The sequence below is a fragment of the Uloborus diversus genome, chromosome 8 (genome assembly GCF_026930045.1).
Source record: "Uloborus diversus isolate 005 chromosome 8, Udiv.v.3.1, whole genome shotgun sequence".
In the NCBI taxonomy this organism is placed as follows: domain Eukaryota; kingdom Metazoa; phylum Arthropoda; class Arachnida; order Araneae; family Uloboridae; genus Uloborus; species Uloborus diversus.
In genome coordinates, this window is record NC_072738.1 from 45,174,608 (window position 1) to 45,192,019 (window position 17,412).

General features: G+C 33.7%; 1 protein-coding gene across 1 annotated transcript in view; it reads left to right on the plus strand.

The window, feature by feature from the left end:
- Positions 1–17,412, plus strand: part of LOC129228339 (QRFP-like peptide receptor) — a 93,505-nt gene that overhangs the window by 32,140 nt on the left and 43,953 nt on the right. The window lies entirely within an intron of this gene.

The window sequence follows — 17,412 nt, forward strand, 5'->3', positions numbered from 1 at the left end:
GTCATAAGGGACCATATACAAAGTGAAATTAGCACGAAGTCTTAATTTTCCAATAGGAATCCCTATTTTTTTTTCTCCATGATTACGTTTAGACAGCAAAATGCTGCCTGGGTACAAAATTTCATTGTACTCCGTTCAGTAGAACAGAAGTTATTAACGAAAAACGATTAAGGGACCGCCTTCACGTTTAAAATGATACTTTTAAGGTCACAACCTATCAAGCAACGGAATGTACTCAACAAGATATCGCGATTATCCTGCTCGAATCATGGATTTTTAAAGTTCTTTTTCTTTCTTTTTTTCGTAATTTTTTGTACTTTTTAGTCGATAATATTGATTTAGGGTAGAAAACTTTTTTTTTTGAAAAACAGCTCAAATATTGAATGTTTTTGTCTATCCTGTTCAGTTTTTTTTTTTTTTTTTCAGTGTCTTGTGTATTGAACTCGGTTTAACACTAGAAAAAAGAATGGGATCTGGTGGTCTCTCGCATGGTTTGTTGTTGAAAAAATCTAATTATAACTAATTGAAAGTTATGGAACTTCTTTTAAATTTCATAATTTGAACGTGTTTGATTGTTCATTTAATCATGCAACCATTAATCTCATAGAAAAAAGTGTGGCTTTGATAAAGTTTTTTATTTTCAAAAACTTTTGGAACAAATCAAAAGGCTAAAATTTGTTTTAAAAAGCAAAGAAAAGTTGCAACACTCTTGCAGTTCGGTTTAAAATTAGTAGGAGGTATAATCCCCTCTGCAATCGATAACTTCTTGGAGTCTTCGCGGCATAGAATCTATAAGACTGTTTACAATGTTCGGATCTCTTCTTAGATTTTCCCATGAAATACGAGCAGCAACCCCAAGTTCATCTGCATTTGGATTTAATGGAAATTGGATTTGCCGTTTTCATAACGCCCAAATGTTTTCGATGGGGTTCAAATCGGCTGCATTACTAGGCCATGCGATTTGATTGATGCCATTTTCTTCTAACTAGGCACGCGCTAAAGAGCTTCTATGTATAGAGCTGTTATCCAAGAATGAAAAAAATTTAGAAATATACAAAAAAAAAAGTTATTTAAGTGCCTAAATATTGCAGGAAAAAAACTTAATAATCTTGTTAAATAAAATTACAGTAACAAATATATGCTTTGATACAGAGAACTACGTATACAATCCATGTCTTATTATTTTCTTTTGCAGCTACGCAGCACTTTTAAGCTGATTGCGTTCGGGGAAGAAGTAATGCACTACTCAAATGTATGATTTATTTGCTGAAAATTAGAGTAGGGCCCTAATTAAAATCTTTGTTTGAAAACATGAAGTCTTGCTCCCCTAAAAAAAGAATATTTCTTCTTCAAATTCTGAATCCCCCCCCCCTTTAAAAAAATCATTTGCCAGATTTAAAAGTTGTTCTTGAATATCCTTTTATATCATTTCAGTAAGTTTAATTTGGTTCCGCACAGCATGTTCTAGCAAGCAAGCTTTTCTGCAAACCACATGCAACACAGCTACAGCCCGGTTTATCAATCCAGAATCTGTTATTTCATCATTCATGTGAACTCAGCTATCTAGATTAGCAAACTACCCGAACTAGATGCAGATGTGATTTCATTAAAGCTAAGATTGCGAGCAAACTGGTAGATAAAGTACATTTATGTGCTGTATGTTTACGAATCCTCGCTGAGGAGATAAATTTACTTTATCCACCAGTTTGTTTGTATTCTCAGCTTCAATCAGGTGAAATATGCCTCCTGCACGGATATTCCCTGTTTATGCCCGTTACGTTCATTAATGGGATGCAATAACGGGATCTGGAAGGGAAAACAGACTGCTAGTTTAACACACGTGGATTTTAAATAGAAATGGCCTACGCTGCGCGGCCCACATCCGGACCGCGAACCGGATTCGTGTGGCCCGTTGTTTGGTTAAAGGCTACAACTCGAAAAGCAGGATTAGTGACCATTTCGAAAATTTAAGGCCTAATTTCTAGAAATTGTTCTCTAAAGAACATGCATGTAATAAAATACGTGTCAAGTAAATAAAAATGACAATTCATTCTTTTATAAAGCTTTCTATTTCCATATTTTTCCATGTTATTTAGAAAGACAAAAGAAATATTTTGAAAGGTTATATGTTTGCGTATAAAATTGTTCATATGGAAAAATGTTTTAAGCATATAACCACCGATAGTCCGACATTGTAGTCCCGGTTTCAGCTGAACAATTAAACCTGTATCCTTTAGTAAATACTAATGTAACTGTAACAAAATTCATTTTAAGGAATGCTTTATCATCAGAAGTTTCAATGCATTTAATTCATATAATTTATTTATTTATTCTTTTTTAATGATATTACTATTTGTTTCAATTTCTTTATTCAAATAAATAAATAAATAAATAAAATAAATTAAAAGTCCATCTTTATAAATACGCAGCATTGTTCCTTAAAATAACCATTAACATATTTTTATAAATATTTATCACATTGTAGTGTCTACGAACTGAAACTGAAGCTTCAAGAATGAAGTAAAATATCTAGTTTTAGGATAAGGCGAGTAAAAAAAGTGTTCAAAACTCAGAGTGTCTTAACTCAAGTGTTCTCACGCCTCAGACTTAACTACTTAAAACTATTCGAAAGAGAAATTATTCTTTCTCTCAATATACTAAAAAATTAAAAGTGTTCTAAAGTCTGAAATCTACATTAATAAATGTTTAAAGCAGAACAACTTGCATATAGGTATATTAAACACTACCTGTTGATATAAAAACAATCCATCTGCAAAATGGTTTTCCAGGACGTCTGGTATCATAACGTGCTCCAATATGTCACAGTACGATAAGGATGTTAGGCGTCTGGAAATTCGGTGCAAGCATCCGAGCCCTTTCGCGGACATGCGTCCCCAAACTAAGACAACGACCCTGCCGCTACGACGCATTTTTTTTTTTTTTTTTTTGTATATCTCGCATTAAAACGAGTCGTTTGTGGTCTGTATACACGAGCAGACGTATTGCAAACCGATTGCACGCAGCTCTCGTCAGTAAAGAGGACGCATCTCCAATGGGTCGGGGTCCAGTTTGCATACCTGTAGGCAAACTGCAATCGCTGCTGTTTTTGGAAATTTGTTAGTGAAGGCTTCGTAGCTGCAACTTGACTGAATGGTCTGGCTTCTTTCAGTATGTTTCGGACTGTGCGATCTGAAACCTATAATTTAAAACAATAATCAAAACCTAAATAATTATTCTACGCAATAAAAAAATAGACAAAACTTTACTTTAGCTTACATTCAAATTAAGGCTTTGTTTAATATTTGATGAAGTCAGAAAAGGGTCACAAGACGCCACAGCAACAACTTTGCGAGCAGAACTAGGGCTCATAACATGCGGTCGGCCACTGCCACTCTGTAAAACGTCAGATCAAATCACAGTAAGTATAGCGCTTTAACCATTGAAAATTTAGTTAGTGCTTACTAAATGCAATAATTACTTAATTCAGCCTAACACGTACATTATCAATCTCATTTGTTTTAAAATTGGCTAGACTATTTTAAGCTTTACTAAAAATATTAATTAGATTCTATCAAAATATTGAGTAAAAGAATATTTTAATCCAACTACTTCGCCACAGCAACGCGTGGCTGGGGCAGCTAGTATATATATATAGATGTAAAATTTCGCAACGTTCCACGGAAACACCCAGAAACTTTTCGAATTGGTTTTAGTACAGCCTATGATGTTCAAAATGCACTATTTCATTTTGACTCGAAATCTTTACGCTTGACAAACACTCGAGTGTATAAAAACTATAAAACAGAAAGAATACATCACATACTAAAAAATAATAATAATAATAATAATTAAAAAAACAGTATTTGTTGGTTTTAATTATTTCAAAATTAATTTTTCTAGAATGCATTGAATGTAGAATTTTGAAAACCCTATTTCTCATATTTTTGCCTCGTGATCATTATAGAGTGTAACTTGTTGTTTATAGTTTGAGCATTGTTTGTTTTTAGAACATATATTGATTTAGTAAACATAATTCGCTTGTTAATTTTTGAAACATTGTTAATAAACTTCTTAAGAAGAAAGGTCTTTTCAAAATAAATCTTTATGCTTTATTGGTTACATTAACATTTCAGCCACTCATATTCAAAAAAAGTTCACTTTTTAAACACCTTCCAAAAAAAAAACTCGTGATTGATTCAATTTGTTATGTCATAAGTTTATAAGAGAACGTCAATATTTTTCTTCCTAGTATTCTCTTCTTGATCATTGTGTAAACATTATGAAAAATAAGTGAAATAGGTTTACCGATGCATTTCCCTTATAAAAAATAAACTCGAATTAATCATTGTCTCTTTTGCAAAAGGTTGATTGATTATCCTCAAAATCCGATTTTTTATTCAATAATTTTTGTGGGCTTCATATTGGCAAACTAAGTAAGTAAGCAACCACAGTAAACTAAATTTAATACAAACTTATTACTTTTAGAAATGCGTATTCAACGAGTTGTACTTTTTGACTGTGAAGACTTTAATTCGTCTAAAACGAATTCAAATTTTTATTGAGCAATCACGATTGCTAATTCTTTTCATTTGACCGTCCTTGACGTTCTGGTTCCTTTTTCACCCCCACCGTACTCTGCATGCGCGGCTCCTCCGGTCCTGAGCATTATCCCCCGGAATCCGCTTCTCCTAATCGGTGGCGCCCAAGTCCTACACACATGCACTTTCATACACATATACACTCACACACACGCGCCTTTACACACATACACGCCAACGTGCATTCACACAGGTCTACGCACACACAAAAGCCTACACACACAACTATACACACGTAATTGCCCAAGAGGCAGGCTTAGGGGGACAGGAGCCATTTCTAGAAAAAATAACTCCAATGGGTAGGGTCCTGTTGCAGCTCTTGATTGCGAAAAACATAATTTGAGTTCAAAATTTCAGAATTCAAATAAATTTTTTTTAAATTTATTTTTCCGTTTCAAAACTTATTTGTCCACTAAGTATAAAAGCTTCCCTTCATTATTTTTTTGCTTGCATTCGCGTAAGTTAGTTTCTTTTAAAGTAAAGCTAAGAGGAATTTTAAGGCCCCACATTTTTTTACGGATTTTCCTTGGCAAATCATGCCACAGGTTCTCTGTCCCCTTTATCAATCTTGATGCATGAAAATAGGTGCTATCTCATTTTTTGCGTCTGGTACCCCATTGCTGATACATCCTCTAGCCTGCTCGATGTCGCGGCCAACGACATCACGACACATCTGTATGCCTGTCTCACTATCTCTAGCCTAATATCTTTTCATGGGAATAGTTAGGTTCGAAAAAAAAATCGGAAAAACATGGATGAGACAACTTATCACCATGTTTTTTTGTTTTAAAATCTGACAACTGTTCGTTCAATTAATAATTTTAAAAAACGTAACATCAGGCCTTACGAGAAAATCAGATTCCTACTTTTCGCTTTTCACCTCAAGAAGAAGAAAATATTATTATTTTTATTTTATTTACTGAAATGTGTTAAATCAGTTTTGGCACATTTCATATTAAGATGGAGACACAATTAGCCTGAACAATTATGTTCCTTTAAAATGTCTTCAAAATCTCATAGTGATAGATTTTTTTAGAATGCCATTATAATGAATTTCTTGTCACAAGAGTATTCATAAAGAGTGTTTCAAATATTTAATGTGGTTAATTAAACAGGGAAACATATCTGCGGATTGACGTAATCCTGCATCAATTTTGGTATATGATTTTGTTGAACTGGTTTTATATTTATGATTTGTTCTTTAACATATAAACTTACCCGTAAACTATAGGTTAAATTACAAATCTTTCAGCAGTAGCATATGTGCAACACTTTAACTGACAAAGTGCAATATGCAATAGTTATGTTTTAAATACAAAATGAAAAGTTATTTTATTTCATTTGGAAAACTTTCATAGCTTGCTATTTTTGAGTCAACTTTCTTCTCAGAATCTATTTAAAAAATTCTGCAGAAATATCTTTATCTAAGCATCATAACGAGCTTTATTCTTTAAAACTTTAACTGCGTTCCTTATTCTTCGATTGTATCTTGTTCTTTCACATGTATTGTAAACTCGGTATAGATCAATGTTTATATAAGTAATGGAAAAATTAATAATTTAAATGGTACATGGAAAGTGTCTGTCTCAATCAAAAAAAAAAAAAAAAGACTCATCACATTCTTATACTAATATTATAAAGAGAGAAGGTGGATTTTTGTATGTTTATATGTTCGACTCGATCTCTCTCTCTATATATATAAATGGATGTATGTTTGTTCGCATTTCTTCCAAATTTGGCACAGAGGTAAATTGATGCTCAAGAATTCATATAGGCTGGATTTCGGAATTAAAAAATGATCCAAAGAGGTTTAAGTTAATGTTTTTAACCTTAAATTGATCTTTTCTACTCCAACGAATTTTCGTATAAATGTGAATTCGGTCTGAATGAAAAGCCCGTAAAAAACTGCCCAAATGAAGTTTCTTCCAAGATTAACTAGAATCGTTTAATTTGTGAACCTTGGTTCTAAGCAAATGAAAATGGTTAGCAACTTATAACCGCAAGGGGATATTTTTAATGCAATCAACACTAAAAGTATTCTCAACGTTGACCGTTAGTGCGATTAGCGACTAGCGTAGAGCATGTTTGGCATAAAAACCGAACGAAAAAAATTGTTGCTGTCCATTTTTTTTATAAATTGCATTCTCTGACGGTTCTTCTTAATTTGCATGATTCCTTTTGGTAATTCCGTAGCAGTAATGGTAGAATAAAATAAGATATCAGTATTTTCCGCATGAACAGCACTAAAAATACGAAAAATAGTAAATATCAATAATTTATTCATTATCCATGTACTATCTTCAACAAGTTAACGTTGGATGATCCTTGAACCAATATGCATACTCTCTTTATACTATTCCATGCTTTTCGTTGGGTCTTTACCTAATTCGGTTCAACTAAGCTGAATCGCTCCATGCTGTCAAAGAAGAGGGGTACAAAATACTAATTTCGCAAATAAATTGCAAAATAATCATTTTTGTGCATAGTAGCGTAGCTGGAATTTGTTTTTCAAAGGGGAGGGGGATGGTCATGACGTTTCTAACATGCACATAAACTGCCATACTAGGATTGCCAATGTGTGCTAAAATAAAAGGCTGTGCACCTTTTGACCCTCAAAACCACAAGAAATTTAATTCGGCGGAATTCATACAGTTTGAGCGGGTTGGGGCTTTAAGTTTGAAAGGAGCTGATGTGTGCATCACATGACTTCCTTTTACTCCAATTTAATGTCATTTCCCCGTTACTGGCAGTTTTAATGTGATTCAATTGTTTACTCTCTAAATATCACCAACAGTGGCCAAATTGAAATCAGATTTAAAAAAAAAATCACCAAATTTGTCGCCAAGTTGGCGACAAAACTTGGCGACCAAAAGACTGGCGATATATCGCCAAGTGTCCGACAAATTATATCACCACTTGAGTTTACATCGAAATTAACAACGGAAAAGACCCCCTTAAGAACATCCGAATGCAACCAAAAGAGAAGGTGCACAACTAAGACCGCACTAGGAGTCTACGTACCAAATTTCAACTTTCTAGGACATACTGTTTTTGAGTTATGCGAGATACATACACACATACACACATACGCATATAAGCACATACATACGTACATACGGACGTCAGGAGAAAATTCGCTGTAATTAACTAGGGAATCATCATTATGGATATTTCCCGTGTCTATACGTTCTTAGGCACTTATCTACGTGTGGTCGAGTCGAAAAAAAAAAAACTCAATATTCATTTGGGGGTGAGTAAAATGGAAATTAAGGTCGATTTTTGAGTGAAATTTTTTTCGCGAATACAATACTTCCTTTTTTGTAAAAGGAAGTAAAAATGCAAAGAAACAGTAAGTTAAATTTAAACTGTTTTAAAGTGCATAAAATTGCAAAGTTGTTTTTATCTTAACAAATTTCTTAATGTTTTAAAATTTTATGTTATCTTAAAGCTCGAGCAATAACACCTAATAAAGCATTTTTGTCGACTAGCAATAATTTTAAACCTGTTAGTGGGTATGATGCAACTTTTGACACACGGAGATTACTACTGAAATAGACATGATGAAAGTTCAGCTCGATAACTGTTATTGTAAACAATCGAAATATATTAGAAGTTTGTAACTACCACAAAGCGTTTCAACCGTCATTCAAGAAGAGCTGTAAGAGATAAATGGAAAATTATCACAGTAATAGCTGAAACTCTCTTAACAGTATAGGGATAAGGTGAAACACATTGCATCTCATGTATAACCACAACTTATATTTCTTAAACTTCAAGATATTATAATATTCGGTGAGACTTCCGTTTTTTATCACGATCAACAAGTCACAAGGGCAGTCAGTTAAGTACTTTAAATGTATTTCAGATCTACCTATATCCCAAATACAGGGTGCTCCGTTTTAACCTGCAAGACCTTTATTTTCGCAATCGTTAGTCCTAGATGTATACTTCCAATGCAAAACTATTCAAAATCAGATGCGGAGTTAAGATATTGAAAGTCTGAATTGAAAATAAAAATAAGTCGAAAAATACAAAATTTAAATTTTTATACGGGCCCCAGGTACCCTAACTTATGTTTAGAGAATAATATCCATTAAAAATATTTCCAACACAAAATGTTTGAAATTAGTGCAATCAATATTCACCGAGATATGAAACGCAGCGTTTTGTGACTTACACCACTTTTCACTCGCCGTCAATAGCATCTTTTGGAGGAAAATACAGCTGTTAACAAGTGTTTAAAATTATATGTGTGTATAGAGGGTGGTTTTGAAAATTGTTCGAGGTCTTGTAGTGTATTTTTGCGCATCATGGCATAATATTTGCATTTATTTTTCAATAGCAATAAAAAATATAAATGCCTTGTTTTTCTTACTTTGACGAAGTGTCATTCTTCTGAAAGGGAGATAAATTCTATTCTCATCTTCTGTATGGTCCCTTAAAACTTTAAACACCAATATCTCCTTCGATTTTGGTCGCACAAATGTCAAGTTTTTTTGTGTTAATAATATTTTTTAATGGAGATTATTTCCCTAAATATAAGTTAGAAGACCTAGGGCCCGTATAAAAAGTTGAATTTTATATTTTTTGACTCATTTTTATTTTAGCTTCAAACTTTCAATATCTTAACTCTGCATCTGATTTTGAACATTTTTGCAATTGGAAGTATGCATCTAGAACTAATGGTGGCGAAAATAAAGGTCTTGCAGGTTAAAACGGAACACCCTGTAGATAGTTTTATGTTGCTTGCTGCAGGTTGGGATGTGATCTTTCAAAAATGTATTACTTCTTGCTGCTGCGAGGGGGACTAAAAACATTATTCAGGAGCAAGTTTTGAGTTAAATTTATGGAATAGAAAATTTTGAATCATTCAACTTTTAAGTTTTTAAACTGCATTTCGAAAAGTGGAAATATATTTCGTTTGCGTTTAAGCTTTGGATAAGGGGGAATAAAATATGCAACAAACTTCTGTAAAATATAAACATAAGATTTGTCTCTTTTTTTTTTTTTTCAAAATGCGCACGCCTACTTCTTTCTCTGTAACGCAGTTTAATTTACGGTTTTTAAATATTTCGTTTCTATATTCACGTTATACGGTTTTTAAATATTTCGTTCCTATATAAGGCGCCGATGCATCGGCGCCGATGGCTCAACAATTTAGCGATCGGCATCGGCATCGGCGGCCGATGCTAACTTGCAGCAAACATCGGCCCATTGGCCCTTCAAAAACATCAAAAAGCCGATGGAATTGGCCGATGTTTTCGAAAAAATGACTTTTGCTGTTTTACTTTTAATACAAAGTAAAGGGAGTTATTGTTTTCATAATAAAATTGCTTACTTTAATTTCAGTTTGAATTTCTATTTTAGTCACCCCTGAAAGAGTTTTTAATACCGCATTCAGGTACCAAATATATTAATTATTGCGTTGTTTTTTTTTTTTTTTTTTTTTTTTTTTTTTTTTGCGGCTGGATGTACGTATGTATCTCTCATAAGTCATAACTCAAAAATGGTAAGCTGTAGAAGGTTAAATTTCGCATGGGGGGGGGGGGGGGGTGCGTACGTTCCAATTGTGCACTTCCCTTTTTGTTTTCGATCGGATGTTCTAAAAAGCCTATTTACTCATTTTTTTTTGTGGCTATTAATTACTTATTTTAATGCAAAACTAATATAGCGTCTCAGACTAGGTGATCATTTGGTGATATATTGCTGGATTGGAGATTAACTTGGAAACAAATGTGAGATGGCGAAACCGTTTTTGTGTCATTTTGTCAGATTCCCGTAGAACCGATGGTAATTTTTAATTTTTCGATATTTGTAAGATGAATCACAGTAATGCAGTCTTTTCTGTATCGCTTCGGTGGAGTTACATGTTTGGGGCCCTTCGAGATACGTTTTGGAGCCCTATTTCTCTAGCACGGAAGTTGCAAAACATTTATCATAAGCATTTTTGTAACTCTTACGGTGCCTCTATAGTTAAGGGGCCTCTCGCGCAATTGCAACATTTGCTATCCGCCACTGCATGTCAAAACAAACTCGGGTGCAAGTTTTAAAAGGGTTTTTCTGCTCAATGTTTATGATTATTTTGAACTCTATTTTTTACGATTATTTTTTGTACTTCCAAGAACACTTGTATACCCCCCTCCCCTTCCTTCCATTTCTGAAATTAAACTTTAGTTGTACTTCCGAGTTGCTTAAAACTAACACCATTCATAAAATTAGAACTTTTTTTTTTCAAACTTTTTCTATTGGTTAGGAAAAATGTGGAACACTAATGTTAAGAAATTGATTAAAGACGTTTTGAATAGTGACATAATTTGGAAATCAAAGAGACTTCTGAATTTTTTCTTCGGAAGTGTAGTAAGTTCAGAAACCCTTCCGACGCGTTGGTGATAGCGGTTCTGTACTAACAAAATGTGCTCGAAGTTGCGTGTGTAGGGCCGACGTTTAATGTTGCGAGTTACTCCAAAATCAGAGGGTGACTCCCCCCCCTCCCTTCCTCGTAGTTTCAAGCATTTCTTAAATATTTAGCGATTATTCATTTTGCTCACAAAATGTCATTTTCCGTTGTATTTCTCATACTTGTTTCACCTATATTTCGTAATGCGTTATCTTTTTTGCATCATTTATAGCGATCGATTTTTGTTCTATTGTAAGTAACTATTTTTATGTATTTTTATACAATCATTAAATAAATTATTTTTGTTTTCATCATATTTTTAATAGTATGTTATCGAAAAGTTTCAAGGATTTTCTATTATACAATTTTTTAAATTTCAGAAAATTATTGCTGAATTGAAAAATTTAATTACAACCTTTTTATAGGGCTTCATAAAAGATTAAACAATCAAATTGTTCAATATTATGGTTATCTTTCTTTCTTTTCTTTTCTTTTCTTTCTTTCTTTTTTTTTTTTTTTTTTTTGGCTGTTGTTTTCTTTCTCTTTCATCATACAGCAGTCAAAAAAGGAGAACATAACTACACCCTATACCGATTGTACGTAGTACGATCCAAAAGTTCGGGGACAAGATGTATAAAACCTTACCCAGAATAGTTCACGTTACCGAAGCACATCCACCTTCAAAGGGTCACCTTGAGGGACTATGTACTTCTGTCAATGTTCATATAACTTTTGGAAACACTTCTGAAAGCCATTTTTCGCAACCTTCTGTGATGCAGCTTTATCTTCTGCTGACGGAAAAGAGCGGCGTCCATGCAAATGTTTTTTTTTTTTTTTTTTTGCTGGGAACAAGTAAAAGTCACACGGAGCTAAGTCCGACGAAACGTTATGTTATTTGTTAGTCACATCACAGTATTGACCAATCGAAACGTGAATCCTCAACATGAAAGTCGCCTTCTTCCCCACGATGAACTTAAAGTAGCTGCACAAGAGGCCTTACAGGAGGTTGCGAAAATGTCTTCCAGGAGCGCTTCTAAAAGCTATACGAACATTGGCAGAAGTGCATAGTCGTTCAAGGTGACCATTTTGTAGATAGATGTGCTTCGGTAATGTGAACTATTCAGGGTAAGGTTTTAAACAGCTTGTCCTCGAACTTTTAGATCATACAGCGTACGTATGAGTTTTCAACTTACTATTTCATAATGTTTTTGAGAGACACAAGTTTATGCGCATGAAGATATCACAAGAGAATTTGCGATAATTAACTGAGGATTTGTTCAAAATGTATATTACGGTCATCTATGTGTTCTTAAGTACATATACAAGTATAGATGTGCCGAAAAAACTTGCGAAGTTTAAATTGGGTGATCGTAAAATGGAAATTTAGGTCGAAATCTGATTTTTTTTTTTTTTTTTTTTTTGTGATTACAATTCCCTATTCGTAGAAAGGAAGTAAAGTGAAATGAATAAATGATCCTTAAAATTCCTGACAATCTTCGCAATTTATTTCTGTTAGATTTTTTTTTTTTTTTTTTGCCATCGGCCAGCGGCATCGAACATCGGCAATCGGACATTTGGAGAAAAACAATCGGCCATCGGCCATCAGCCAGCTTTGAACGATCGACCAACAATCGGCATCGGCCCATCGGCCAAAAAATGCCATCGGTCGAGCCCTAATATTCACGTCTACTTACTTCCATTTTTAATGTTTTACGTAACTTAAAATAATAACTGTAATATAGTCAGCGGACGAATTCCCATCTCGCACGACGACTGTGACTTTCTAAATTAAAATTTCGATGCTCTCTGAGGAACACTCTGTCAAACTTAAATACGTGCTCTCTCTCTCTACTGCATCAGTATGAGATATCATGTACAACAAGTGCGTCAAGTATTAGGTTTTGAAAGTTTGAAATAGAACTTAAATCTGGACAAATTTCAAATCGTTGAAAGACATTAATATTTTTGTCTAACTGTCATTTTTACCTAGGAAATTAGAAATTTGACGTCAATATGAGAAAATAAATAGCTGACGTGCGTCTTTTTAGGCAAGTTAGACTTATCCAGTTTTACTCTATGACATAGCACTAAATCACCATGCAAAAAGAGAGCAGACACATTTTGTAAAAATACTCAAACTGAGCAAACGTTTTCTGCGAAATGTGCTTGCCTGAAAACATAGAAAATAATCTATCACTTGATACCTTCATTTGGAAACACCGCCAAACAATCTGTAAAACGAAGTGGAATGGTCTATTAACAACACTGATTGAATTCTTTATTTTCTGTACGCTGGAATGTCTGTTCAACTTTTGGACATTGAGGATATTTTTGAATTAATCTGAAAATATAGTAACTGTGTCCAAGAAGAATATATTGTATATATTTGTGTCTTATGATAAGGGTTAACTTTTTTTTTTTGGTAAGCTTATGTTCCTTTTCTAAGGAGACATTCAATGATTTATTTCTAAATAAAATGTATGTGAAGAGTACTGTTGCATTTTTTGATGTCTTGGGAAAGCAAAACCTACAAAGGGAGCACAACGCTTTTTTCTCGAAGCATCACGTAAAAGATTGTGCCACAAGGTGTGTAAAAGACAATAGTTTGTCTTTGAATAAAGACAATTTATGTACCGCCCGTTTGATTTAACCTCAAACAACGTACCAGTGGACACGACAGAACCCAAACAACATGCCTCATACATTTTCAAGTTAAGTTTATGCTAATATTTTCGCAAATGCTTGATTTTCTGTGCTTCTTAAAGTGTTTTGAAGATTTGAACCTAGAGAACGGTGTGAATGCAATTTTTAACGCTCAGATATAATTCATTCATTTGATTATCTAAAAGATATGTTGTGTAGAAAAGCACCCGGGCAACACCGGGTAGTAAGCTAGTCTATACTAATATTATCAAGAGAAAGGGTGGATTTTTGTATATGTTCGAGGTAATCTCTAGAACCATTGCAACTATTTGAAAAATTCTTTCACTATGAAAGGTGCATTCTTACTGAGTGGCATAGGCTATAAATTATGCATATAGGTATTTATATTAATTTTTTAAACCAATAGTTTGTCTACACTACCAGTTTTTGTTATGTATAGTTTTATTGTTATAAGCGTAAAATCGAGGACCGACTGCCTTGCGCGTGCAATGCAAGACTATCTGCAGAACCTTCACGTATATTTAAGGCTGCAGAGGATAAGATGTAAAGCATTTTTATAAACCTTGACAATTGCGAACCATTGAGAGTCGCAGAATGCTTAAGCATCGGAATTTGTTTGAATGAATTATTACTGGGATTCATTTCGAGTAAATTAGTATTCGCATTTATGTAGTGCAGATTGACGATATTAATCAATGTTTCTAAACGTTGTAATTTTGCATGCATTTCAGGCTATCCTTTGAGGATTTTCATCAATACTAACATTATAAAGAGAGAAGGTTTTTTTTTTTTTTTTTGTATGTTTATATGTTCCGCGTAATATCCGGAACCACTGCACCTATTCAAAAAATTCCTTCTTTGTATAAAGACACATTTTTACTAAGTGACATAGGCTATAAATTATGCATATATGCCTTTATACGACTTTTTAAAACTAATAAGTTATCTTTGCTACCAGTACGTTCGTACTGTTTTGTTTTTATATACGTAAAAACAAATTATGTTTGAATATTTATGTGTGGTAAAAATTTCTGTCCGGGCGGTACGCTAAGATCGAGAAAAGGAAGAAAACGTGGGCACCGTAAGAACCATCAAAGCTTTATCTAAATGTGGGGCTGGGCTTCTAAAGGTTAAAATTTAGCATACTTTACTTTAGGTATTATATGCATATGAAAACCAAAATGAAAAACATCTGCTAATGAATTCGCATAAGTTGTATTTAGTTTAGAAAATTCTTAAGAGGATTTTTTGCAGTAATTTTACTGTAAAATCAATTTTTCGATCTTTTAGCTTTACGAGAAACATTTAAAAAAATCTCTGGGACGACACATTGCAAGGGGAGTAAAACAGTACGTTTCTAATCTCGCAACAAAATAGTAACCGATCAGCGACTTGCCTATGATACCAGAACGAAAAGTAATGTTTATCGGTATACCCGGTGGAACTGAAAAAAATTTACCACTGACCAAGATCAACAAGCACACTAAGGACGTTTGCGCAGGGTTTCTTTTTACACTAAATTGCAGCAATTTTATATACTAACTGACCACTTTAGATTTCAAGTACTTTGAATGTCTCCCCTCAGAATGACTCCGTACGTTTCATAAGAAAAAAAAATGGTCCATTTGCAAAGCGTCTTTAAGATGTCTGCCCCATAAAGCAGGACAAATGTTCAATGAGACACTGTTTGAATATAGAAGCCGTGGATAGAACTCTGAAAGAACTAAAAGGTTAAGACAGCATTATGAGAGGTGTTATAGTTGCATTTGCCGCTGACTTTAATCAAACTATTCCTGTGGTTCCCTAGATAAACGCTTGCAGATATATTTCTATTCTGTTTAATGTCATCTCCTTTTAGGACTTCTTTACGATCTCTGTATTTTAAGAACACTTTTAAAAGCTCATATTTGTCTTATTAAAATCAAAGGCGGTATTCCAATAACTTCATTTCGAAACTTTAATATGTTCTATACACAGTACTGGTCAGAATGGATGACTCACTACAAAAAACTCTGATGTTTATGAAGCGCAAGAATAATTGCATTCAACTGAGTATTTATTTTTTGGGAATTATTAACTTTAGTTATATAAGCATGGTATACATACATAATTGAAAAAACGTTCAATATTTGGTGTAGAAACTTTTTTTCCCCCAATACAGTTTGGATACGATCAGGCATGAAAATACATGATTTTTCGCAGTAGTCTAGTGTAATTTCTTTTATCCACATTCTTCACGGTGGGATTAAAATCTCGTTGACGTCTCTTTTATTGGGAGACCGTCATATGTTACTGCAAAATTCATAAAACTGCAATATTTGAGTCTCGTCTTAAAACATCACGTTTCCATTTGCTCGGCAGTCCACCGCTGATCCTTTTTGAAAATGTCAGTTGGTTTGCAATGTATTTGGAAGTCAATTTAGGCTTCATAGCAGACTTATAGGACTTTAAACTTTAAGCATCGAATAGCTTCCTGCGCAATGTCCTTTAACTACGGATATTATAATCTTTTGGTAAACTTGCTTGGATTGCTTTCGCTGATGTGTGACTGACTTCTTCTCTGCCGAAATTATGGAATCATCCTAGCGCATGCTTGTGCTCTTGTAATGACCTTTTGGCTTTGAATATCCATCATTTCCGGTTGTTTTTAAATTACTAATGGACCTGGAGACTGTGTTGTATCCAGGTCTTCCAATCTGGCAGAAATATGCCTTAGCATTATAGCGTTCTTCGCTCAAAATCTTTATTTGTGAGTGCATTTCGTGTGGAAATCTTTTACTAGGCATTTTTACATTATTTCTCCCTTCTGCGAAAGTTTATACATCAACACGTGGCAAACACAACAAATGAACAAACGAAATACCAAGCAAGAACACCTGCACTTTGGCAGGCAGTCAAAGCGAGCATATAACGAACATATGTCACTATGGATCGGAAAAAACAAGTAATTCATCCATTCTGGCCAGTACTGTATACAATGGAAATGGACCCCCCAAGTAAAATCAATATGGACTAATATGATTTAAAGTATTATTCTTACTGAACCAGCAGTAGGTCAGTCAAATCATATTCCTCGAATTCCCATGGTCATTGCACATTTCAATTTCCAATATAAGTAATTGCAATTTTCAATGAAAATTTCTTATGCCATCACCATCATCGAAACTTAAGGTCAAACGTACAGTTATGCGCAATACGACGTTACATTTAGGAAATTATATTGTTCCCGTTGACGAAAAGTTGGTCTCTCTTGATATGGAAGTGAAGTGAATCAATTTCTTTTAAAATCTAAAAAAAAAAAAAACAGGAACAAATAATGTTGTATACCATGATATTTTAAAACAAAAAAAATCTGCATAATACTAATTTAAGACAGGTAATTTTTCATCCCTAACAAGTGCCTTTAGTGTGGTATAAATAAATTAAGATGTTTAGCGCACCGTCTTCTAGTCCAGGCCCTACTCTTTTTCATTTAAAATAAAATAAAAAACTTGACTGCATTCGTAAGATATCAAAATTTATTATATCAACAAATATGGCTGCATACAATCAACTGTAAATGCAATATTGCGACAAACGTCAAGTTTTAAACAGGCTTGATCTCAGTAAGTAGACTAAATAGAGAAAAACTATCTTCACATTTAGAACTAGCGTACATGATTTAGGGAAAATCAGAATAAAATTTCCAGGCACCAAGCAAAACTTTTTTTTCTGACCCATGTTATTGGATAATTATTATACCAATGTTTTTTA